At 41.2% G+C, this 25,285-nt stretch overlaps 1 protein-coding gene across 1 annotated transcript in view; it reads right to left on the reverse strand.

The window, feature by feature from the left end:
• LOC137346721 (carboxypeptidase D-like) overlaps positions 1–25,285 on the reverse strand; it is a 211,550-nt gene that overhangs the window by 137,803 nt on the left and 48,462 nt on the right. Inside the window, exons 2-3 of the mRNA XM_068010473.1 lie at positions 17,903–18,009; positions 14,635–14,704 (exon numbers count right to left, since the gene is read on the reverse strand). The gene's annotated coding sequence lies outside the window, so the exon portion shown is untranslated. The remainder of the gene's footprint in view (positions 1–14,634; positions 14,705–17,902; positions 18,010–25,285) is intronic.

Genomic DNA, 25,285 nt, shown 5'->3' on the forward strand with positions numbered 1-25,285 from the left:
ATGATATGTTAACATGCACAAAATTATGGGGTCTTCGAGCTAAAAAGTATCTTCACTGCACAGTAAAGTGCTTCACAAAGACATTTAAAATTTTGGAGGCATCGGACAGTGGCAAATGCAGAGCAGTAAAGTACAGATAAGTAGCTGACTACATAACATCAAAGTGTATGTAGGCACCACAGATGTTGCTGTTAAATAATGAGCAGATGCAATACAATCTTGCTGGGTTGAATTGATGCGGAATGTTTACACATGTATAATGCACTCCGAGCAGTGTTATAAAGATCAGAAGATCCCATAAAATATTTATACACTATTTAAGTACAACTGGAAAAGAGATGTTAATTGAAGGAACCAAAGCCTTATCTTATCTCTGCTCCACCTCCTCAGGCTAATGCTCTGACGACATGGATTCAAATCCCACCACTGCAGCTGGTGGAATTTAAATTCAATTAATTAATAAATTCTGTCAGGCAAGCCCCCACCTGCCAAAAATGAGGAAAATTAATTTTGCCACACCAACATTGATTTTGGGCTGTAGTTGGTGAAGAAAGAACTTGCTTTCAAAAACAGTTGGAGATTTTGGCTGGAGAGAGACATTAGCATATCCACAGACAGTTCTTCAAAGGACAAAGGAGATATTCTCTGCTCCAGTTTAATCCACAATGGACTTTTGATTACCAGACATTGAAGGTGGAAAGGCTAGCATTCCAGGGTAACTGCTAAGATGGCCGAATACACAAACAGACGTGGTCGGACCAGTTTAGTCACATGACTGGCTGACTGTTGGAGTTTTTTGAATTTGAACTGGCCACAGGGTGTTTGAAATGGAGAAGGCTGTTAGCTCCTGGACTGAGAACACCTCTCTCCTGTCTGCTCTCATCTCGTTTCACCAGCTTCGGAAACCTTTGAAGACATATGAACCCCAAGAGAGAAAAGTCTCCTACAGTGAACAAGGTTTAAGAACAACACTGGGCCCCAACGAAAAGAAAGATGACTTACAAAAGGGCTACAGTGAGCTCACAGAAACAGTAAACAAGAAACTCTTTTGATATTGGCTCAAACCTCTTCATTTTATTTTTCTCTTTTCTGTCTCTGTTTGCATGTGCGTATCACATATGCAAGCTAGTGTGGGGCGCGGCGTGTATCTGTAGGCGTTATCCGAATTAGAGTCTAAGATTAAGGTTTAATAAATTTCACTTTTCTTCTTTAAACCTCAGAAAACCTGGTGTGCTCCTTTCTTTGCCTTATAATTGGAAAGTGGTGAACAAGGATTCACCATGGGGGAGCTCAAAACACAGTGTTTAAAAATCAAACCCTGTTACAAGACCAGGTGAAGACAGTAAAAGACCCCTGGACACCTTTCTCACCTGGTCGTAACAATTCAATTAATTAATAAAAAATCTGCAATTGAAAGCTAGTCTCAGTAATGCTGCCGTGAAACTATCATCGATTGTCATAAAAACCTATCTGGTTCACTAATGTCCTTTAGGGAAAGAAATCTGCCGTCTTTACCTGGTCCGGCCTACATGTGATTCCAGACCCACGGCAATGTGGTTGACTCTTAACTGCCCTCGGAAATGTGGGGCCTTGCCTGAAATGGCCCAGCAAGTCACACAGTTCAAGGGCAATTAAGGATGGGCAACAGATGCTGGCCTTGACAGTGATGCCCACATCCCATGAAAGAGTAAAAAAAAACTCAAGTACATTTACTTCCTTCTGAAAGACAAGTATTAATCTTATCTGAAGTTTCTATTTTAGAACTATTTCAAATGCATATAACCGCTTAAGATTTTAGCAATGCAACGTGCTTTTTTTTTAATCAGGTACTTTTGGCAGAATTGAGTAGTTGGGTGATGGGTTGTGTCTGGAATTCCTGTTGTGAAGATTTCCCAATCTTTGAAGCAGGGTGCTTGCAGGGAATGAAATAAGTGAAAGGGTGAGTCACGCTGGGCTGCTGCCCCATACCCTCAGTGGCTACTTGCATGTCAGCATTGCTACCATTGGGAGGTTGCACAAAGGAGAAGGTTTAAAGAAAGGAAATACATCTTGATGATTCAGTGTGTAAAGGCAACCCTTAGCAAGATACCTAGCCATGCTTGCAAACATTTCCCTGAATTAACAGCTGTTTAGTAGTTGCTTTAAAATCTGTGTACACTGGACTGGAAAATGGGTGCTTGAATTGACAGGTGAATATAACAGAACAGATGTTAGGTGTGGCTCAGTAGGTAACAGTCTTGCCTCGGAGTCAAAAGGTTATGGGTTTAAGTCCCACTCCACAGACCTGGGCACAAAAATGTAGGCTAACACTCCGGTGCAGTACTGAGAGAGTGCTGCACTTAGATGTGCTGTCTTTCAGATGTGGCGTTAAAGCAAGGTCCTGTCTGGCTTCTCAGGTGGGTGTAAAAGATCCCGATGACACTATCTGAAGAATGGCAGGGGATTTCTATAAATAAACGCAAAGTATTGTGAATGCTGGAAATCTCAAATAAAAACAGAAAGTGCTAGAAATACTCAGCAGGTCTGGCTGCATCTGTGGAGAGAGGAACAGAGTTAACGTTTCAGGTCTGTGACCTTTCATCAGAACACGGGACTTCTCCTCAGTATCCTGGCCAATATTTATCCCTCAACCAGGAAAAGACAGATGACATATGACCTGGTCATCATCACATTGCTGTTTGTGGGAGCTTTGCAGAAATTGGTTGCCGTGTTTCCTACATTACAACAGTGACTGCTCTTCAAAAAGTACTTCATTGGCTGTAAAGTGCATTGTGGATAGCCTGAAGTTGTGAAAGGCGCTATATAAATGTAAGTCTTTCTTTTAATTCCATTATCAGCATCAATTAGGAGAAAGTCAGCAGACCATTAGTGAGGGTTCTTGTAGGAAAAGGGAGTGTAAGTGAGAGAAGAAATCACCTATAGACAGCTCCAATCCACCAAACTCTGACTCAGTTCCCACTGAATATCTGAGCAGGTCAAGATTAGACTGTGGTTTTCATGGCAAGATACTGGAAGGTTATTGGTTCCCACTCCCACTTCCCCGACAATTTCCACAACATGAACCAACATTTTCAGGAGAGGAGGGCATTCAATCCGAAAATAGGATAATTATAAAAATGAAGATAATTATAAAAGATAAGTTATAAAAAATATACATGTAACCATCTCAAATGTTATTGCAGTAAATAAAAGCTCATGGTGTAGGGGGTAACATATTGGCATGGAGAGAAGATTGGTTAGCTAACAGGAAACAGAGAGTAGGCATAAATGGGTCATCTGGTTGGCAAGATGTAACGAGTGGTGTGCCACAAGGATCAGTGCTGGGGCCTCAACTTTTTACAATTTATATAAATGACTTAGAAGAAGGGACGGAAGGTATGGTTGCTAAATTTGCTGATGACTCAAAGATAGGTAGGAAAGTAACTTGTGAAGAAACATAAGGAGGCTACAAAGGGATACAAATAGTTTAAGTGAGTGGGCAAAAACCTGGCAAATGGAGTATAATGTGGGAAAGTGTGAAATTGTCCACTTTGGCAGGAAGAAAAAAAAAGCAGCATAAAATCTAAATGGAGAGAGATTGTAGGGCTCAGAGATGCAGAGGGATTTGGGTGTCCTAGTGCATGAATCACAAAAGGTTAGTATGCAGGTACAGCACATAATTAGGAAAGCTAATAGAATGTTATCATTTATCGCAAGGGGAATTAAATACAAAAGTAAGGAGGTTATGCTTCAGCTATACAGGGCATTGGTGAGACCACATCTGGAGTACTGTTTACAGTACTGGTCTCCTTATTTAAGGAAGGATGTAAATGTGTTGTCTGTCACTCTAGAATTGGCCTTTATAGCCACTCCAGGCACTGCTCCACAAATCTAGGCACTTACCCATTGTTTCTTGAGACAAGGAGGCCAAAGAAGAAGAACAACTGTGTTGGAGGCAGTACAGAGAAGGTTTACTAGACTAATACCTGGAATGGGTGGGCTGTCTTACAAGGAAAGATTGGACAGGCTAGGCATGTATCCTCTGGAATTTAGATGATTAAGAGGCAATTTGATTGAGACATACATGATCCTGAGGGGTCTTGATCAGGGGCATGTGGAAAGGATGTTTCCCCTTGTGGGAGAATCTTGAACAAGGGATCACAGTTCAAACATAAGGGGTCGCCCCATTTAAGACAGAGATGAGAAGAAATTTTTTCTCTCAGAGGGTCGTGGGCCTTTGGACTTCTCTTCCTCAAAAGGCAGTGGAAGCAGACTGTTTGAATATTTTTAAGGCAGAGTTAGATAGATTCTTGATAAGCAGGGGGGTGGAAGGTTATTGAGGGTAGGTGGAAATGTGGAGTAATCATTTCAGCCATGAACTTATTGAATGGCGGAGCAGGCTCGAGGGGTCGAGTGGCCTACTCCTGCTCCTAATTCGTATGTTCGTATGTATCTCACACCAAAATACACGCTGGTGGAAATACCATGGAAATATGAGACATATGCAGAATATGAATGGCATGCTTTTAGAGAAAATTAGAAACCATATACACATAGAGGCTAGTCAAAACAAGTATGTGTACTAAAATAAGTCAAGGCAGTTGTCAATGGAATGCACCTGCTTTGAGATCAGTTACCAGTGGTATCTGCAGCGATTGATATTAGGACCTTTGCTATTTATTATTTTCATTAATGACCTAGTTGTAGTGTAGTGGAAATGATTCACAAGCTTAAAGACAATATGGAGATAGGTGCAAGTTTTAGGACTGTAGAAGATGATCAACTACTGCAAGTAGATCTGGGTGAGTTGGGGGAATGGGCCAGTGCTGGCAAATAATGTTTAACCTAGAAAAGGATAGTGTTATGCATGTGAGCAGGTCTAATGCTAAATATATATCTGACTTGGAATAGAACTAAAGACAATTGTGAAAAAAAAGCGATTTGGGTGCTAATAGTACATCATTCTGAAGGTCAATTACCAATGCCTTGAAGCACAATTAAATCAAATAAGGTCATAGGTTGTATTCAGAGGACAACACGGTGTCCAGTTTTAATCTTCTCAGATGGTGGGTGATATTGAGGCTTTGGAAAGGGTGCAGAGGAAGGCTACAAGATTAATCTCCACTTTAAAACACCTTAATTACCAAAATAGGCTTAAAGAGCTGGGGTCTCCTTACTTTAGCAAAGGGTCTACTCAGAAGTGAATTAAGATTTATAAAATAATGAAGGGACTAGACTGTGTTTCCGTGGACTAATTATTTCAGCTGGATGGGTTAGGGAGAACCTGTGATCATGCCTACTAGTTATGTAAGGGCAGGACGAGGTTTGATGTTGGACACTTCTTTTCCGAGAGAACAGGGAACCTGTAGAACAGGCTGCAGTCTCATGCAGTAAAAGCCGATTTGCTGTATTCCTTCAAGACAGAGCTGGATCTGTTTCTGGCTGGGGTTGGGGAGCTGGCGATTGGTGGAGATCACCTCATATAAGAGGTAGAGACCCTGTAATATAAATCAGGGTCAATGTGATCCCCTGTACTGGTGATCACCTAAAGCAGTCGGAGTGGAATTTTCCAGATTTTTTCCTGTTTGGCCTGGATTTTTATCTATTTTTTCACCTCTTCCAAGAAATGACATGGTGTTGGGTGGATAGGACGTATCTGAACTGTGATGCATAGGACATCACAATCATATGGGACAGGCTGGATGGAGCAGTGAGTCTTTTCCTGTTGGTTGTCTTCTTATGCTGGTATGTATCTGTGTTGTGGTGGTCTCACATTGTACAGAAATGATTGCAATGTGCACTTGTAATATCGGTCTTGCATTAATCACGCAGTAAGCCAATCTAATTCTTACATAACTTGTTGGTATGATCCTCAGTTCTTCCTCGCCAATCCAGCTGAAATAATTGGTCCATGTAGGCACAATCTGGTCCCTTCATTATTTTATAAATCTTGATTACTAATATTCATTATACTTGACTTTTGATTGGCAGTGATCTGTGTGCCAGGAGACCTGATTTATTATTTTAACTTGTACCAAAAACAGCATGTACATGTCATGGTAAATGACAGCCATGGCATGCCCAATCTACATGTGACACCTATTATATATCTACAATTTTTACACTCTTGTGTTTCCAGTGAATTTTATTGTTGTGGCTTTTCTGCTGCTAAATATTATCGTACAAATCTGTAACCACTGAAATACCATATTTTACAGTGGGAAATTTGCTTCTCAGTATTCATGCACAATTGAGAGTCACATCAATGCAGATTTATAGACAAAAGATTGCTTTTGTTGTGCACTTGTCTAAGGATTAACTAGTTACTGACTATCAGCTCGATCTTCATACTTAAAGAAGTGCATACGTGAACAGGAACAGGTAATTTGTCCCAACAAGGTCAACACTCTTTCACCTACCCACCTTCTCACCTATCCATCAGTCCTTTCTTTGTAAAGAAACACATCTAATTGCCTCTTGAACCCACTAATATAGCCCATTTCAATGGCTTTCCTTGGTAACCTATTCCACAGCATTATTTACCTTTGAGTTCAAAGGTCCTTCCTTTTTTACTCATTTTTGAACTCCAGGAACCATTTCACAGAAACACAGACATACAGCACTGAAACAGGCCCTTCGGCCCACCGAGTCTGTGTGAACCAACAACCACCCATTTATACTAATCCTACATTAATCCCATATTCCCTACCACATCCCCACCATTCTCCTACCACCTACCTACACAAAGGGCAATTTACAATGGCCAATTTACCCATCAACCTGCAAGTCTTTGGCTGTGGGAGGAAACCGGAGCACCCGGCGGAGGCCCACGCAGTCACAGGGAGAACTTGCAAACTCCGCACAGGCAGTACCCAGAACCAAACCCAGGTTGCTGGAGCTGTGAGGCTGTGGTGCTAACCACTGCTCCGCCCCACTGCACCGCTGTGTACAAAAGTGCTTCCTCATATTCCCCATGCATATTTTGACAAAACCTTAAATCTGTGTCCCCCAGTCCTTTTTTTAAAAAAAATTCATTCATGGGATGTGGGCGTCGCTGGCTAGGCCAACACCCATTGCCTATCCCCAATTGCCCCCAAGAAGGTGACGGTGAGCCGCCCCCCGAACCGTTGAAGTCCATATGGGGTAGGCACACCCACAGCGCCACCAGGAAGGGAGTTGCAGGATCCCTACCCAGCAACAGTGAGGGAAAGGCGACACAATTTCAGTTGTTAATCTCCCAATCAGCTGCCTGAGCTCCAGATAGACACATAAATTGGGCTTCTGCCAATTAGTAGCCGATCAGGATCATATCATAAGGGAATTTCTGGCAGAACGTTTTACTTGGTTTGAAATGTATTGCCATAGTGAACAATTTTCTTGCATTAACTTTGCCAATCTTCTTCATAAACTTAAATCCATTTGAAGTCCTTTTTCTAAAAAGAATGTGCAAAGCTTCTTCAACCTTCTTCATAAATTAAGATTCCTAACACCAGTTGCCATCTTAGTTCTGCCCATCCCCTCTCATGGGTGATAATATTCCTCTAATTAGATGACCAGAACTCCACAAAGCACTCGCAAAGTTTCATATTTGTGTGACATTGAGTGTATCGCTAATCTATGAACAGCAGTGGGCGTGAGGTAAGGGCAGAGGTCATTGTCATTAACCAGTCTTGAAGAAGGATAGGATATGGGGTTTACGTATCAAACCAAGGTCATCACTGGTTAGATCGCCAGTCTGTTGAGTTCGCTAATGTCAACAGTGGTAATAAAAGAGAAAATTTCAATGCTCAGAAAAGTTGAAAATGTCAGTTATCCTTTTACTTTTTAAATGTTAACTCTGGCAAAACATTTCAAACCAGACACATAAAACAACTTTAATGTCAAGGATGTTTTCATAAAGCCTTGAAGTTGGGACAATGAATTTTCAAAAGGTCTTCTCATATCCAACTATTTTTGAAAAATGTGAGTTGTTTTAGTACCTTTCTTCAGCATTTAATCTTCTGAATTTTGTTTTGATAATCAGTCTTTTACATGAAGACTTTCAATTGATTTAGGGGACGGTATATGTATATGACAGTATATGTATATGTATATGCACCTTTGGCATGTTTCCGGCAGTTCCTGCAGCCATACCGATGCCAAACGTCGTGCTCTGCACTCCTTTGGACCCCACTAGGAAGGCCGAGAGGGGAGTTTTGACACTTGGGCAACTCACAACCTCCATACATCCGCCCAGGCCTGCGCCATGGAGAGGTCACTCCATAGTCGCCTCACAGCGACCAAAACAACACGGAAGGCAGTAGTTACGGGTTATAAGTCCAGCTCAACTGGCGTAGAGATTGGGTGCCACAGGTTGCCTTTGTCGGTGGGAGAGGTCATCGCATCTCACTGGACAGCTACCGCCCGCCTCAAACCGGGCAGCCCCCGGTCAGTAAGGTTCTGTCCCGCCACAGTCCACCTGCTTCAATGGGTGCTTGGAGCTCAGGGTCATTGCCCGTCAAGTGGACTGTAACACCACACCAAAACAGAACGACAAAAAAAGGTACCAGCCCTTCGTTTTGCAAGCTGGAACGTCAGAACTGTGTCCTGGCCTGTGGCAAGACCTTACACAAATCAACGATTCTTGGAAGATTGCCATCATCAACAATGAGCTCAGTAGACTCAATGTGGACATTGCAGCATTTCAGGAGACACGCCTCCCTGCGAGCGGATCTCTAAGAGAGCAAGACCACACCTTCTTCTGGCAGGTAGGGATCCTGAAGAAGCAAGACAGCATGGAGTGGGCTTTGACATCAGAAACTCTTTGCCCAGCATGATAGAGCCTCCCTCAAATGGCTCAGAACGCATACTGTCCATCCGATTGCTCACCGCCTCTGGTCCAGTACACCTACTCAGCATCTATGCTCCAACACTCTGCTCCCCACCTGAAGTTAAAGATCAGTTCTACGAGGAACTCCATATTATCATTAGTAGCATTCCCAATACCGAACATTTGTTCCTGCTGGGGGACTTTAATGCCAGGGTTGGGGCCGACCATGACTCATGGCCCTCCTGCCTTGGGCGCTATGGCATTGGAAGGGTGAATGAGAATGGACAGAGACTGCTGGAGTTGTGTACCTATCATAACCTCTGCATCACCAACTCATTCTTTCAAACTAAACCCTGTCACTAGGTTTCTTGGAGGCACCCAAGATCACGTCGTTGGCACCAGCTGGACCTCATCGTCACAAGGCAAACCCCTATAAACAGTGTCCAAATCACACGCAGCTTCCACAGTGCGAATTGCGACACTGACCACTCCCTGGTGTGCAGCAAAGTTAGACTCAAACCAAAGAAGCTGCATCACTCCAAGCAGAAGGGCCGCCCGCACATCAATACTAACAGAATTTCTTATCCACAGCTGTTACATAAGTTTCTAAATTCACTTGTAACAGCCCTTCAAAACACTCCTACAGGTGATGCAGAGACAAAGTGGGCCCACATCAGAGACGCCATCTACGACTCAGCAATGACCACCTATGGCAAACGTGAGAAGCAGAATGCAGACTGGTTAAAATCTCACTCTGAAGAGCTTGAACCTATCATAGCCGCTAAGCGCATTGCACTGTTGAACTACAAGAAAGCCCCCAGCGAGTTAACATCTGTAGCACTTAAAATAGCCAGAAGTGCTGCTCAAAGAACAGCCAGGCGCTGCGCAAATGACAACACTGACAACACCTATGCAGTCATATTCAGCTGGCCTCAGACACCAGAAACATCAGAGGAATATATGATGGTATTAAGAGAGCTTTCGGGCCAACCATCAAGAAGATCGCCCTCCCCCGCTCAAGTCTAAATCAGGGGACACGATCACTGACCAACGCAAGCAAATGGACCACTGGATGGAGCACTACCTAGAAGTGTACTCCAGGGAAAATGTTGTCACTGAGACTGCCCTCAATGCAGCCCAGTCTCTGCCAGTCATGGATGAGCTGGACGAACAGCCAACAAAATCGGAACTCACTGATGCCATTGATTCTCTAGCCAGTGGAAAAGCCCCTGGGAAGGACGGCATTACCCCTGAAATAATCAAGATTGCCAAGCCTGCTATACTCTCAGCACTCCATGAACTGCTTTGCCTGTGCTGGGACGAGGGAGCAGTACCATAGGACATGCGTGATGCCAATATCATCACCCTCTATAAGAAAGTGACCGCGGTGACTGCAACAACTACCGTGGAATCTCCCTGCTCAGCATAGTGAAGAAAGTCTTTGCTCAACTTGTTTTAAACAGGCTCCAGGAGCTGGCTGAGGATGTCTATCCTGAGGCACAGTATGGCTTTCGAGCAGAGAGATCCATCATTGACATGCTGTTCTCCCTTCGCCAGCTACAGGAGAAATGCCGCGAACAACAGATGCCCCTCTACGTTGCTTTCATTGATCTCACCAAAGCCTTTGACCTCGTCAGCAGACGTGGTCTCTTCAGACTACTAGCAAAGATCGGATGTCCACCAAAGCTACTAAGTATCATCACCTCATTCCATGACAATATGAAAGGCACAATTCAGCATCGCGGAGTCTCATCAGACCCCTTTCCTATCCTGAGTGGCGTGAAACAGGGCTGTGTTCTCGCACCTACACTATTTGGGATCTTCTTCTCCCTGCTGCTCTCACATATGTTCAAGTCTTCAGAAGAAGGAATTTTCCTCCACACAAGATCAGATGGCAGGTTGTTCAACCTTGCCCATCTAAGAGCGAAGACCAAAGTACGGAAGGTCCTCATCAGGGAACGCCTCTTTGCTGACAATGCTGCATTATCATCCCACATAGAAGAGTGTCTGCAGAGACTCATCGACAGGATTGCGGCTGCCTGCAACGAACTTGGCCTAACCATCAGCCTTAAGAAAATGAACATCATGGGACAGGACGTCAGAAATGCTCCATCCATCAATATCAGCGACCATGCTCTGGAAGTGGTTCAAGAGTTCACCTGCCTAGGCTCAACTATCACCAGTAACCTGTCTCTCGATGCAGAAATCAACAAGTGCATGGGAAAGGCGTCCGCTGCTATGTCCAGACTGGCCAAGAGAGTATGGGAAAATGGCACACTGACACGGAACACAAAAGTCCGAGTGTATCAAGCCTGTGTCCTCAGTACCTTGCTCTACGGCAGCGAGACCTGGACAACATATGTCAGCCAAGAGCGACATCTCAATTCATTCCATCTTTGCTGCCTCTGGAGCATCCTTGGCACCAGGTGGCACGACCATATCTCCAATGCAGAAGTCCTCGAGGCGGCCAACATCCCCAGCATATACACCCTACTGAGCCAGCAGCGGAGATGGCTTGGCCATGTGAGCTGCATGGAAGATGGCAGGATCCCCAAGGACACATTGTACAGCGGGCTCGTCACTGGTATCAGACCTACCGGCCGTCCATGTCTCCGCTTTAAAGACGTCTGCAAACACGACGTGAAGTCCTGGGACATTGACCACAAGTTGTGGGAGTTAGTTGCCAGTGATCGCCAGAGCTGGCGGACAGCCATAAAGGCGGGGCTAAAGAGTGGCGAGTCGAAGAGACTTAGCTGTTGGCAGGAAAAAAGACAGAAGTGCAAGGAGAGAGCCAACTGTGTAACAGCCCCGCCAACCAATCTTATCTGCAGCGCCTGTGGAAGAGTCTGTCACTCTAGAATTGGCCTTTATAGCCACACCAGGCGCTGCTTCACAAACCACTGACCACCTCCAGGCGCTTACCCATCATCTCTCGAGACAAGGAGGCCAAAGAAGAAGAAGATATGTATTTAATTAGGCTGAAATGGCAGAATATTCAGATCTTTGCTTTAGACAATTTAGACCTAGAGATTCGAGAGTTAGATATTGGCTTTGTGATAGCCCGTTCTATATCTCTCTCGATTATTCTTCCAATTGAATTCAATGAAAATAAAAATTAGGAAATGTAAAAGAGTCTGCCGATTCACTACTGCCTGTTTTACAATACCACACAGAATCAAAATCTACCCCACAGTGGGATATTAGTTTGTAAATGCTTAACACATTTGCCAAAAAATACTTGGCTATTTTAATGCTATGTTAACCAGGTTAAAACAAATAGGTTAATCCATCTGTTTAATTACCAATGTGTTAAGTGTTTCTATCTTAAGACAGCACATTGTAATTTAGAGGCTTTAATTAGCAATGGTCTGGAAATAGGGGAGACACACAGGGGCAAGAGAGGGGCAAATAACTTTATAACTGGAGAACTAAGAAGAAAGCAGGTTGGAAATATTCACACATGCAATGTGTTTCAACTATTTCCTCCATTTCTCCTATTTTTCATTTACATACTGCCCTTGGTGACATCATCGGAAAGCACAGCGTTAGTTTTCACATGTATGCCAATGACACCCAGTTCTACCTCACCACTTCTCTCGACTCCTCCACTGTTGCTAAATTATCAGACTGCTTATCTGACAACCAGTACTGAATAAGCAGAAATTTACTCCAATTAAATATTGGGAAGACAGAAACCATCGTTTTCGGTCCCCACTCCAAACTCCATTCCCTAGCTACCGACTCCATTCCTCTCCCTGGCAACTGTCTGAGATTAAGCCAGTCCATTCGTGACCTTGGTGTCACATTTGGCCTGGAGATAAGCTTCCGACCTCATATTCATGCCATCACTCAGACTGCCTATTTCCACTGTTAATCTGTTAATTGTGTATCAATTGTTTAATTATATGCAGGTGTAGGGGTCTTACTTAAGCACTTATAAGCAGACACTTACTGAAATGGTGGAGGGTTTTGAGTGAGGAGCTACATGTTTGTCATCCTTTTACTCTGTACAATAAATGTGAAAGTGAGTGAAGATAGGCTCCAGCATTACCCTTCCATAACAAGCTTTCTGGAGTTTAACATCCAGCTCCATAACATTGTTTGACTTTGCCCCTGTCTCAGCTCATCTGCTGCTGAAACCCTTATTCCTGCCTTCATTACCTCTAGACTTGACTATTCCAATGCACTCCTGGCTGGTCTCCCACATTTTATTCTTCGTAAACTTGAGGTCATCCAAAACTCTGCTGCCTGCGTCTTAATTCACACCAATTCCCGTTCCCCTATCACCCCCATGCTTGATGACCTGCATTGACTCCCAGTCAAGCAGATTTTAAAATTCTCATCCTTGTTTTCAAATCCCTCCACGGCCTCACCCCGCCCTGTCTTTGTAATCTCCTCCAGCCTCAAAACCCTCGAAGATATCTGTGGTCCTCTAATTCTGGCCTCTTGTGGATCCCTCATTTTAATTGCTCGACCATTGGTGGTTGCACCTTCAGTTTCCAAGGTCCTAAGCTTTGGAATACCCTCCCTTCACCTCTTTGTCTCTCCACCTCATTTTCCTCCTTTAAACACTCCTTAAAACTTACCTTTTGGTCATCTCTCCCAATATCATCTTTTGTGACTCGGTGACAGACTTTATTTCATAATGGTCCTGTAAAGCACCTTGGGATGTTTTATTATGTTAAAGGTGCTAGAGAATAAATTGTTTTTGTTGTTCATTTGGAAGATTTTAGATTTCCCAATTTTGTCCCATTCTATTTAACATTCAATATGACACACATCACTGTGCAACATCCATTTATAAGGCACCTTTAATGTAGAAAAACACATTAAAGTGCTTCTCAGAAGGGTAATGAAACAAAAATGAATGCTGAGCTAAAGAAGGAGGAGTTAACAGAGCAGGTGAACATTGGGATATCATGGGACGACAGTGGATCAGAGGGTGTAAGTCACTCTGCTTATTTGAATTTCCCCCCTTTCAATTTCCATTAGGTTGAGTGAGTTAAAATCAGAGCCTAAATGTTAGCGCTGACAGGCTATCACAAATATTATTTAATTTGAAATGAACTGAAAACAAATCAAAAATGATCGCACATCAATAACAGTTTGTTGGGCATGCCATTTATGGTAGTCTCCATGTTAGCCAGTTTACCATCAGCAACAACTGCTTGGCACTGAGTTATTGCAGGGAGCAATGCACTGTATGGGGGAAATCAGGATAATCTGACGACAGCCCCTTGGATTTAGCGAACTGCAGCAATTTTAAAAGTAGGACCTTTGAATGAAGAGTTTAAAAGTTAGAGCACATTTCATGTTCTTTTTAAACTCTTGGGACTGAGGCTAAAGGATTGATGGGCATTCAGAGAGCCCTAAAGCAATGCTGCAGTGTGGGACCAATTTTCCTGTTCCTCCACCTGAGTATATTGGATCACCTTCGCACAGTGAATAGAGACAAATTTGGCAGACAGGTTGCATGGCTATTAGAGGGGGTCCATCCAATTTTCCTCTATGTAGTTGCCGAGGTGATTCAACACACCCAGGTGCAGGAAGAGCAATATCTGCCCAATAAATTCACCTTGAAATAATACATTTATAGCACATAATTTTCTATGATCTTAAACATATTGTTTAGTGATAGGTAAAATTGCCTGAAATATGTGTGTGTTCTATTATGCAATACATCCATTCAGCACTCCCATATAAACTGCTAGAAGGAAACATTCTTGTCAGAATAAACACAGCAAGTAACAAATGCTCACTCCTAAATTCTTTCATTGCTGTTAACAACTTGGTGTTTCTTTTAAGTCATGAAGTGAAAATAGACACGTGAAAAACTGGTAACTAACCCGTTACACTGGTGCTGCCGAAGATGTGGAATTCTCTTCCTCGGTTTCAGAAATTCCGACTGTTGGTGCCCTAGAATTTAAGTGAAATGCTCATCTTGTACTCATTATTAACAAATTGTCCAACCTAATTTCGATTCGAAGACAACTGTATCAATCTGGTAACATGATTGGGAAATGGGTAGAAAATCTAGTCCTCTAATTTTATCAGGTTTGTAAAAAGGTGATTGCTGATGTGGTGACAGCATTGTTCCAATCACACGTGACAGAACAGCCGTGAAAAAGTCAATAATTGCGGGTAAATTTTCTGGTGGTCAGTCAAGCGACTCTGGAAATGATGCAGGCTTCGCTAGCTGTCTCAGAACTACCTCTGCCTGATCTTCCAAAACAGGTTCATAGAATTCAAAACTAAGACAGCACAGAAGAGGCCATTTGGCCAATCACGTTGTGCCAGCTCTTTGAAAGAACAGTCTAATTCGTCCCACTTCCCTGCTCTTTCCCTGCAGCCCTGCATATTTTACCTTTTCAAATATTTATCCAATTCCCTTTTGAAAGTTACTATTGAGTTTGTTTCCTCTGCTCTTTTGCCTTTCCTTATTTTCCTTTCTATTGAAGTAAATGGAATGAAAATTGGGAGCGATGTGACTGATCTGATCTCCCCTGTTTTACACAATCCCCCAAAGTTAAAATTATCCCCCAATTTCCTCAACTTAATTCTCTATTCACTTTATGAAAGTAGATAAGACGTTACAGACACAAATACCCATTCTTTACAGCTGACAAATAGTGAAACTATTATTCGAGAGTTTCATATAAACTGTGAATTTCACCATCTATTTCCCTTTTCAAACATCATATACACTGAATTCAGACTAATTTTGCTTTTGCTGTCTCTTGGTCCGGTTGTTGTTGTTCCAACAGTAAGCTAAAAAGTACTGGAGTTGGTGGAGTGATGCAGCCTAACTGTACAAAGGAAATAATAGAGGAAAAAGCCATTAACTCAAGATACTCCGGAGTTGCTGTAGCTATTGTCTGTGGTTGAGCTGAGTAACACCTTTAAGACAGATATGCTTGTGAAGTCATCAGCATTTAACATTTCAACAAAGATATTTAGGTTTTTTTAAAAAGGATATGGAGGTCGCCTTGATGGCTCAGTTGGTAATGTATACTGCCATATAATAACAAACCATTACATTTACGTAGATCATTTAATGTAATGAACACCCCAACAAGTCGCTGTGAGGCAACTATGGAGTGACCTCTCCATGGCGCATGCCTGGGCAAATTTATGGAGGTTGAGAGTTGCCCAGTCATCAAAACCCCCCTCTCGGCCTTTCTGGTGGGGTCCAAAGGGGTGCAGGGCACGACGTTTGGCGGGCAGCCATAAAGACAGGGCTAAAATGTGGTGAGTCGAAGAGACTTAGTAGTTGGCAGGAAAAAAGACAGAGGCGCAAGGGGAGAGCCAATTGTGCAACAGCCCCGACAAACAAATTTCTCTGTAGCACCTGTGGAAGAGTCTGTCACTCTAGAATTGGCCTTTATAGCCACTCCAGGCGCTGCTTCACAAACCACTGACCACCTCCAGGCGCGTATCCATTGTCTCTCGAGATAAGGAGGCCCAAAAGAAAAGAACCCCAACAAGACACTTCACAGAGGAGCAGCAGATATCCAGCAATGGAAGGAGGAGAGTTAGGGAATGTGACCAAAGGTGTAGTTGAAGCTAAGGCTTTTGAAGTTGAAAGAGAAGTGATTAGGGTGAAATTCCCATGTATAGAGCTGAGATGCTTGAAGACTCTATGTCCAATGGTGGAAAGTTAGGAGGTTAGGAGGGGCTGATGCAAAGCCTGCGTCAGAAGACTTGAGGGTGCAGGATGGGACATAGGGCAGGAGGCGGGTGGGGAGCTAAATTAGAGCAAGGCCATGGAGGTAAGCATAAATGAGGATAAGGATTTTGAATAGAATGAATTGGAAGTCAGGAAGCCTGTGTACTTCTATGAGTATAGAGGTTATAGATGGCACTGGGACACGGGTGGTGGAGTTTTGGATAAGTTCGGGTTTATGTAAGGTTGAGCTTGGGAGATTGGAAAGATGAGCATTGCAGAAGTTAAGCTTGTATGTTACAAAAGAATAGATAAGAGCTTCGGCAGTGAGAGTGAAATAAGGTGGTCGTCATGACAGATGTGGAAATAACCAGACTTGATGCTGGATAGGATATGTAGTTTAAATCTCAAACCAGGAATTTCCCAGGTTTGATCTCCAGTTTGTGTTGAGTTAGCTGACGCCAACATTGGTAGGCGCTGGGACAGTGAATGATTCTGGGCTAAGGAAGGCAGAGAGGAGGGAGAAATCAAACAGAATTCTTGCTCTTGATCACCATTATTATATTCCAGAAAGCCAGTTGGTGAAGGATAGCACTGGAGCCCATCTTTATTCAATCTAACTTTTATTTACAGAGTGAAACATTACAAGCATGCACCTCCTAACTCAGCTACAACCCCAAATTCTGTAAGTGTCTCTTTATATCTGTTGCAATGAAACCTCATTTAATACCCATCACCTGCATATAATTTAATACAATTGATATACAATTAACAACATATTGTGACTTCTGTTAGAAGGTGCACATGCATAGATGTCAGGTGAGGAAAGATTTCTCTGTCCCCTCTGAGGGCACATCCATAATGACATAGCAGCCTTTTTGAATTAATGAGACTAAGTTCACACATGAAGGGCTGGATTTTGTTTTCCTCCAGGCATTGGGGTCTGTGGGGGGTTGGGGGGGGGAGGGGCAAATAATTACTGTAATTGTTATTGGGGGTGGAAAAGGGGGCTATAAATTTATTTATTTAAGGGGGTTACTTCTTTAAAAATTTAAATCTGCCAGCAGGGCTGGCTGCCCTTTAAAAATGGCACCAGTGCCTGCGCATAGGCAGCTGACGCCATTGGTGGCAATGGACGGCCCACCCCCTCCACGTGATTGGAAGGGGTGGGCTGCCCCAGCCAATTAAATGAGCCGCCGCGCAGGAGATTGTGTGGCTCTTTTGGCAGTGAGCTCTTAAAATCCAGCCTGAAGAATGCTCTTTTGCGTGAGATATGGAATGTTGTTCGGATGACTAGGAACACAATTTAACAGCTTCAGGAGAAGAGGGGAGAAATTGCAAGGAGTAGGCAGCGAAACCAAAAGCTTAGCGAATTTGTTTTCTATGCATTTTACAAAACTATACTGCAAGTCTGAAGACAACATAACAAAACATAAAGCAGCTATACTCACTCTGGATGTGTACTTTCAGGATACATGTCCGCTACTGGGACAGAGAAAGTTCCAAAAACAATGACAGCATTTGCACCATAGGGATCGTCCACAGGCTGCACAGGTTTCTGTCAAGACACAAAGATATCATTTTAGAAGGCATATCTCAGGCTACAAATCAAGATGGCAGAAGCTAAATATCTCCCAAAACATTTCAATCTGTTCAGTAGCATGTGCTTCTACATCTAATCTCAACCTCTTCTCATTCATTTGCCAACCACATTGCAGAGACAGATTTTGAATAGTATATGATATCATCATGATAATAATGATATATGGTTCTCCACCTTCCTTAGTAATGGCAACAATTTCTCTAAGGAAATAGATATTTTCAAAAGCATAGTTCCTTAAAAGCCTGTGCTTATTACTTAGGCAGCCAGTCAGATTTCTGTGACCCACATAGAGTTATCCAAAACACGTATGAAAAATTCATTTTTATGAACTTGCCATTGAGATGTAATATTGCTGTTACGAATCAGCCACCTGTTACAGAAAACTCCCAATTTTTATTCCCACTCTAATCAGTGGCTGTCTCTGTCAGGGGCAGCTGATCCACGTTAGTTTTACTCCCATTTGGCAAGTCAGAAATTTATCCTCTAAACTCCTAAAGAGGCATTGATTTTATGTCAAAGGTGTTTAGCTAACTTTACATTTCAGCACTTTTGCCAAAATCAAGTTTCACTCTACACATCTGAAGTGCTCATTATGGCAAAAGTTGCATTTCATTGTGTGGTCAGGTCAAATAAACCATTCCTATAATATATAGCATCAGTTTCAGCCACTAAACATACAGCACACTGAACTCTGTGTTTGACCACAATGACAGATACATTCCAAATGTGTTGCAATTATTTTCACGATGAGACAGTAATGCACAAATTGAGATTTTCATCCATTCAATGCACAGCCTGCTAAAATATTAAATACCAGGATTGGCTGTGCTGTTTATTTGTTGGATAAAACTGATGCTAATGGTACATACTCTTAAAAGAATGGTATATTTGACCTGGCCATATAACCACATGTAACCTTTTCTCTAATGAGTTGTGTAATGTAAAACTTTTCGCCCTGTACACACATCAACATTTCTACCAAAATATATTAAATTCAATTATGTTTTAAGAAAATATATATATTTTTAAATTTTAGTTACAGTATTGATAAGCATGAAACATTTAAGTTCAGGTTGATGTTAAGTGACCACCACCTAATGTCAGACAGATTCGACTAATCGTATATATTAATTTTTAATTGCAGTGGATTTTTGTGTATTTTGGGTGAAACACCTAATGCTAACTTAATTTTCCTAATATTTACTTGTATTAAGCTTTTAAATACCTCATTTCTGCTTTACAATTGCAAAATAATTTTATTATACCTTCCTGTGAGAGTATTCCATTGTCTTTTATATAATTGCCTTGCAACATTTTATTACATTAAAGAAGCTATATAAGTGCAAGTTGTTGTTGTCTATGACTTCATTGTATTTGACATAGAAAGTTAGAGATGGTTTAGGGCGGCACAGTGGCGCAGTGGTTAGCACCGCAGCCTCACAGCTCCAGCGACCCGGGTTCAATTCTGGGTACAGCCTGTGTGGAGTTTGCAAGTTCTCCCTGTGTCTGCGTGGGTTTCCTCCGGGTGCTCCAGTTTCCTCCCACATGCCAAAGACTTGCAGGTTGATAGGTAAATTGGCCATTATAAATTGTCCCTAGTATAGGTTATTGATAGGGAAGTATAGGGATAGGTGGGGATGTGGTAGGAATATGGGATTACTGTAGGATTAGTATAAATGGGTGGTTGATGGTCGGCACAGACTCGGTGGGCCAAAGGGCCTGTTTCAGTGCTGTATCTCTAAATCTAAAAAAAAATCTTACAGTAAGTTTAAGGCTGCAACTTAATCTGAAAGTTTGAGTGACATTGATCTGATTCAATCTTAATCATAGTCTTACTATGTACTCCCAGCCATCTATATTGTACCTGACAAACATCAGATAACAAGCAATAAAATCATTTGAAACCATTCTTTATTCATACCAGTTGTGAATGACAGTCAACCGGCTTCCACCAGCAATAAAAACCCATACACCGATATCAACAATAATCACAATTGCTTCAGCAATTGAGAACCATGTTCCTGCACTCATCTGCTATGGTATTATAACTAGCATGATTGTTCTAAATATCCAGCATTAAGAGAGAACTTTGTGTATGTGCTGTAATGCACCGTGGTGATAAGACAGATTTGAATCTGCATAATTTGGTCAAATTAGTTCAAACTGAGAACTTTTCTGATCAAGCAGAGGTACAGAAATGGGTCACCATGGGATCTAGGGAGACGAGAAGGCAACCAAGTTACGTAAAAAAGCCACAACTTTATAACAACAAAAGCATTCATACAGACACAGTCAACCATGGAAAGATACAAATAACCCAATCTCAGTGATGATATTCTCAGGGCTTTATTTAACTTCCTTGAAAACTGAAACCTCTGGAAGTTTCCGTTATTCATTGAAATAGTTCCCGTTTCATTTTCTTCATAAACATAAACGTGCAGCTTTTAAGTGAATAATACGTTCTTGGGCAACATTGTCTTCACTCATAGGGAATTTACATGGAAAGTGGGTTCATGATGCGGTGCTGCTAAATCAGTTTAAATCTCACAAGTGAGAAAGACTGTGTTAACTCATGAAAGATAAAAACCGAGAGTGTGTTGTGTAGGTATTTGTTATGAGTGGAAATAAAACAGATTTTCGAGAGTGATGCATTGAGAATCTGATTTATGTTAGTCCTTGCATGTGCTTTCTCCATTAAATTTTTTTTTTTAAAAAAGATTATTGACCCAACTTTATTTGGTGTGGGCCCAAATGTGGAGGGCACGTTAACACTCTTACAGATGCAAGAGGTGGCTTTCTGATCTCTTCAGTTGTTTGTTCTTTATGGTGGGAATCCCCTAAGTAAGTTCAATAACATTACTTAGACTCTTAAGACCACTAAAATGTGGATACTGTCAATGACAATACTTTCACTTACATCATTTCCAGTGCTTGGATCTGACAATACAGTACAGAATACCTAAAAAGTGATGATTTGCTCAAACAGTTTTCATAAGAACCATGACACAAATTTGTAATCTTTTCAAAGTTGATCCCTAGCAGCCCTGAATAGAGATTTGGGGGCTAGCAGGGACACACTATCAACACTGCAGATGATTTTACCTTAGACAGGAACCAACACTATCTTCCAGGCAAAATTTCAGAATTGATTGTTCCTTTGAAGAGCTGAATTTGATGAGCCAAACTATGGTTTACGGTGAAATTGAGCATCTTCTGACAATCCAAACCGTATTTAAGTCACCGTATTGGGAAGATTTCCCCTCTGTGCTTTGTGTAAAAATCTAAACACATCCTTGATAAACGGGTTTATGATGTAATTAGCAAACAGAAAATCTTCCCCTATTGTGTACAGATTTGTGATGAATTTGGTTCACTGTCCTGATTCTGCTACAGAAAATGCATATGGACATCTTCCTTATATATAATTTATGCACTTACTAGCAACATTTTTACTAAGGTTATGGAGTTTACCAGACTTAACATAATACGTTGGGAATCTGTAATAAAATATTTTGAAAGGTGTTTTCTTCATTGTGCTAATCTTTCTCACATGCACATTAGAAAATAGTTTGCACTAGCAAACTGTCCCGTCCCCAAATATTCTTAAAATTACTTAAATTAAAGATTAGTTTGTTATGTAATTGTCTATTACGATGTTGCCCAACAGCTAAGCACTTAACATGCACTTATCACATTTGTGTGAGGTTCCTCAGACTATCACTTTAAGTAGGCTTATTAAAATGACAAAAGAATGCATTACAATTATGTTAAGTATTAATACATCTAACTCCTAAGATTAAATTCCTATTTTGATGAAAAATGAGAGAACAGCAAATTCTATCTTTCCTTGCCAACTGAAATTCAAAGCCCCTATTATTGTTATTAATAAATAGACTTTGCTATTAGTATGGGATCAGTATATCGAATACTGAACCTAAGCACATACATAGATCAGAAAATTTATCAAGGACTCCACCAATTTATTTTTTCTCCTAAGGAGAAACCTTACAAATTTTCTCCCTGACTCAAAGTAAATCAAGCAGAATTTGACAGTATCTCTTTAATCCCAAATTACTTATCCTAGATCAACTGCCTTATTATGTAAGCATGATATTAGCAGCTCTGGAATCACTGTGTTCTACACAACGTTTAACTTCTACTACTTTATGAGGACAACCATGTCAGAACCAACTTTATTACATGCTGAAGCAGTTACACCAAAGCAATAATTAAATTATGTGCAGGTGCTTTGTTATTGCCTAAGTATTATATTCCAGTTTAACTCTCATGTTCTAGCAGACACACGTTGATTATATCAGATTCTCCTATTATAGCACTTTACTTATGATTGCATGATATCAACTTTATAAAAGAAGACGTGCCCTCGATAGTCAGAAACCCACGTTTTATCTAATCAAAGTAATACTATATGATGCATATAGAGTTCTGATGAAAGGTCATCGACCTGAACCGTTATCTCCGTTTCTCTCTCCACAGATGCTGCCTGACCTGAGTATTTCCAGCATTTTATGTTTTTAATTTCAGATTTCCAGTATCAGTAGTATTTTGCTTTTAATGCTGTATGATTGCCTGGCAAGAAATGCTGGAATCATCCATCGTGACTTTGCCACCTCACAGTGTACATTTCTAGGAGGATAGACGGAGCAACACAATGTCACAACTATAGTGCAAGGATACACACGTACTGTTGCAGAGGAAGGAGCCTTCCAGTTAACTCAAACACTCTGCAATTTAGAATGCTTAATTCTCTGACAAGCAGGAGATCATTTCAGCAGCAATATATAAATGTTAATAAGATTAGAATTCTTTTCCTGCCGCTCGCAAGAAATTGAGGAAAGATCCCACACATACACTTCCATGCTTCACTGAACAGCAATTGAAAGTCGGGAAGGCTTCTCCCTTCCTAGCCCGAGGACTATGATGTCAATTGTTGCACCCTGTCCCTGATTGAGATTGGCTAATGCAGCACAGACTAGGGATTGAAATATGGACCTTCTTAACTTGCATGTGCAATCTGCTCACTGGATATACTTGCTGAACCATTGGAAAAGCAAATGCTTCTATAAACATTGCTTCTCTATCTGATTAAACTAATGTTCTACACATCATAATCCAGGCTGATCAGATTGTCTCAAATCATTCTATTACTGGCAATATGTAAGAAAAAGTTACCTTTTGTTCTATAGTATTCATTAAAAGAATATTTCTTAATTGTACATTCTTGTCAAATGCACAAAAAGACTGGAAAATCCATTCTGCTCTTAACAAGAGCCCACTGAACTTTAGTTTCTGAATACGTTGGCAGACAAACCACACTCTACTAAAATGTCTGACTGCTGAAATCAAAATGCTTGCTTCAATTTCATTAGGATTTCAAAATGTACGCACAACACCAGTTTAGCATAGCCTTCTTTGAAATATAAACAATACTATGAACGAAACGTTAAGTTCAAGCTGAAACCGCAGTAATAATGAACATTTAGTGGATGGAACAGAGATTTTTCAAAAACCAAAGTGCACCCATTGGCAGAGAAATATGCAGCAACTGAGATAGAACAGGAGACAGTACTGCTCGTTAAATTCACGACTAGGTCTCCTAAGGATGACCACTGAGCGTGAACCACCCACTTTATGTAGATTCTTCGGCTGATAAGAAATAAAATACCATGTATGCAAACCTCGCCAGATAATGAAACCTTTTCTGAACACGATTTAAAACATTGATCTTTATCACAAAAAGCACACTTATTTTTGTATTAACTTATGTAACACTGGAACTTTGCGATATCTAATGATGTTAAATGCACAGGAGGTAGTCTGTTCAAGACAACACATTTGTTCTACACACTTTCAAATAGGTAGAAAAAATGATTGCTAATAGCTAAAACACACACCTCTATTACCTTAGTCATTGCAAATAATGACATAAATAGAATTATTCATTTTAAGTGAATTCAATTGTAGATAGCCAGTAACCATAGCAAAGTATATATCTTCATTCAATCCTGCACAATCCTGTCTGATAAGAACCCAAACAACACAAGACAGCAATAAATCTGCAGAGCAAGTGCAACAAGTTGCAATTGCTGAAAAGTTTGCAAAATATTTTCAATTACAAACCCCTGTGGTAACTTCAAAATATGGTACCGCCATCTTGAAGCCACGTAAACACCAACTACCACGCACTCAATCGATCTCGTGATATGAGAAGACATTTGACATGTGACGTGTACATCAGGTGATATGGAAGGCTCAACTTTAAAGAATCCACCTCAGTAGCAAGTTGGCAGTTTGTGATTTGAGCTTTGTGTATGATGAAACGTGCCTATTTGCATTGAACAGATCAGTGTTGCCCTCATTTTATGCCATATATTGCCCTTCACTGGCACTAACTGGTTGATATAATTTGTAGTACAGGTTTTGAAAACATATTCTTAACATGATTAAAAGGAGACTAATATGCTATCCATGTAATACAATTTTTCAAATAATATAGCATCCCCTTTCACACTTTCAAAGCACTGAAAATTAAATAATAGAATGCACATTGTGTATAGTGTGTCTTCATAATGGGCCACAGAGTGATGGAATGCTACAAAATAATTCAGTTCATGATGATGGAAAACCTGTAACTCGTTTGCTGTCTGGCATTAAGTTTATGGCCTCCCAATGTCACTTGGGGAATTATTTTCTGCTTTCCCACTTCTCCCAGTCAATTGTTGTCTTGCACTCTTAAATGACTTTTGTTCATGAGGATGCCAGAGCATGTGGGCTTCATTAACACTACCCAATACTGTTTCAAATAAGTAGATTAATAGCAGACAACATGATTTCATGGGAATGCCTATCTGCAATATTATTCCACAGAACAATTTCATCTCAATGGTTCCATTGAGTGGTAACCCATCCAATCACGAAAATCAGATACTGTAATGAATCAGATCTGTTAACTTTTATCTCAGAGGGCTGTCACTTTTACCTGGTATAATTGTGGGCCAGTACATTCACAAAGACGTTCTTATCCTCTGGACTTCTCTGAAGACTTCATGCTCAGAATCTTGCACAATGACTTCTGAACATCCAAGTATATGAGAAGACACAACCAACGTAGTTTTAGAGTAAGTGGTCTAAGAGTTTACAGTTACCACTCTGCCACCATGTATCGGTACATCATGGGGCCTTGGTTGTTATCTTCTGTCTAATTGAATGA

This window comes from Heterodontus francisci, chromosome 30 (genome assembly GCF_036365525.1).
Source record: "Heterodontus francisci isolate sHetFra1 chromosome 30, sHetFra1.hap1, whole genome shotgun sequence".
In the NCBI taxonomy this organism is placed as follows: domain Eukaryota; kingdom Metazoa; phylum Chordata; class Chondrichthyes; order Heterodontiformes; family Heterodontidae; genus Heterodontus; species Heterodontus francisci.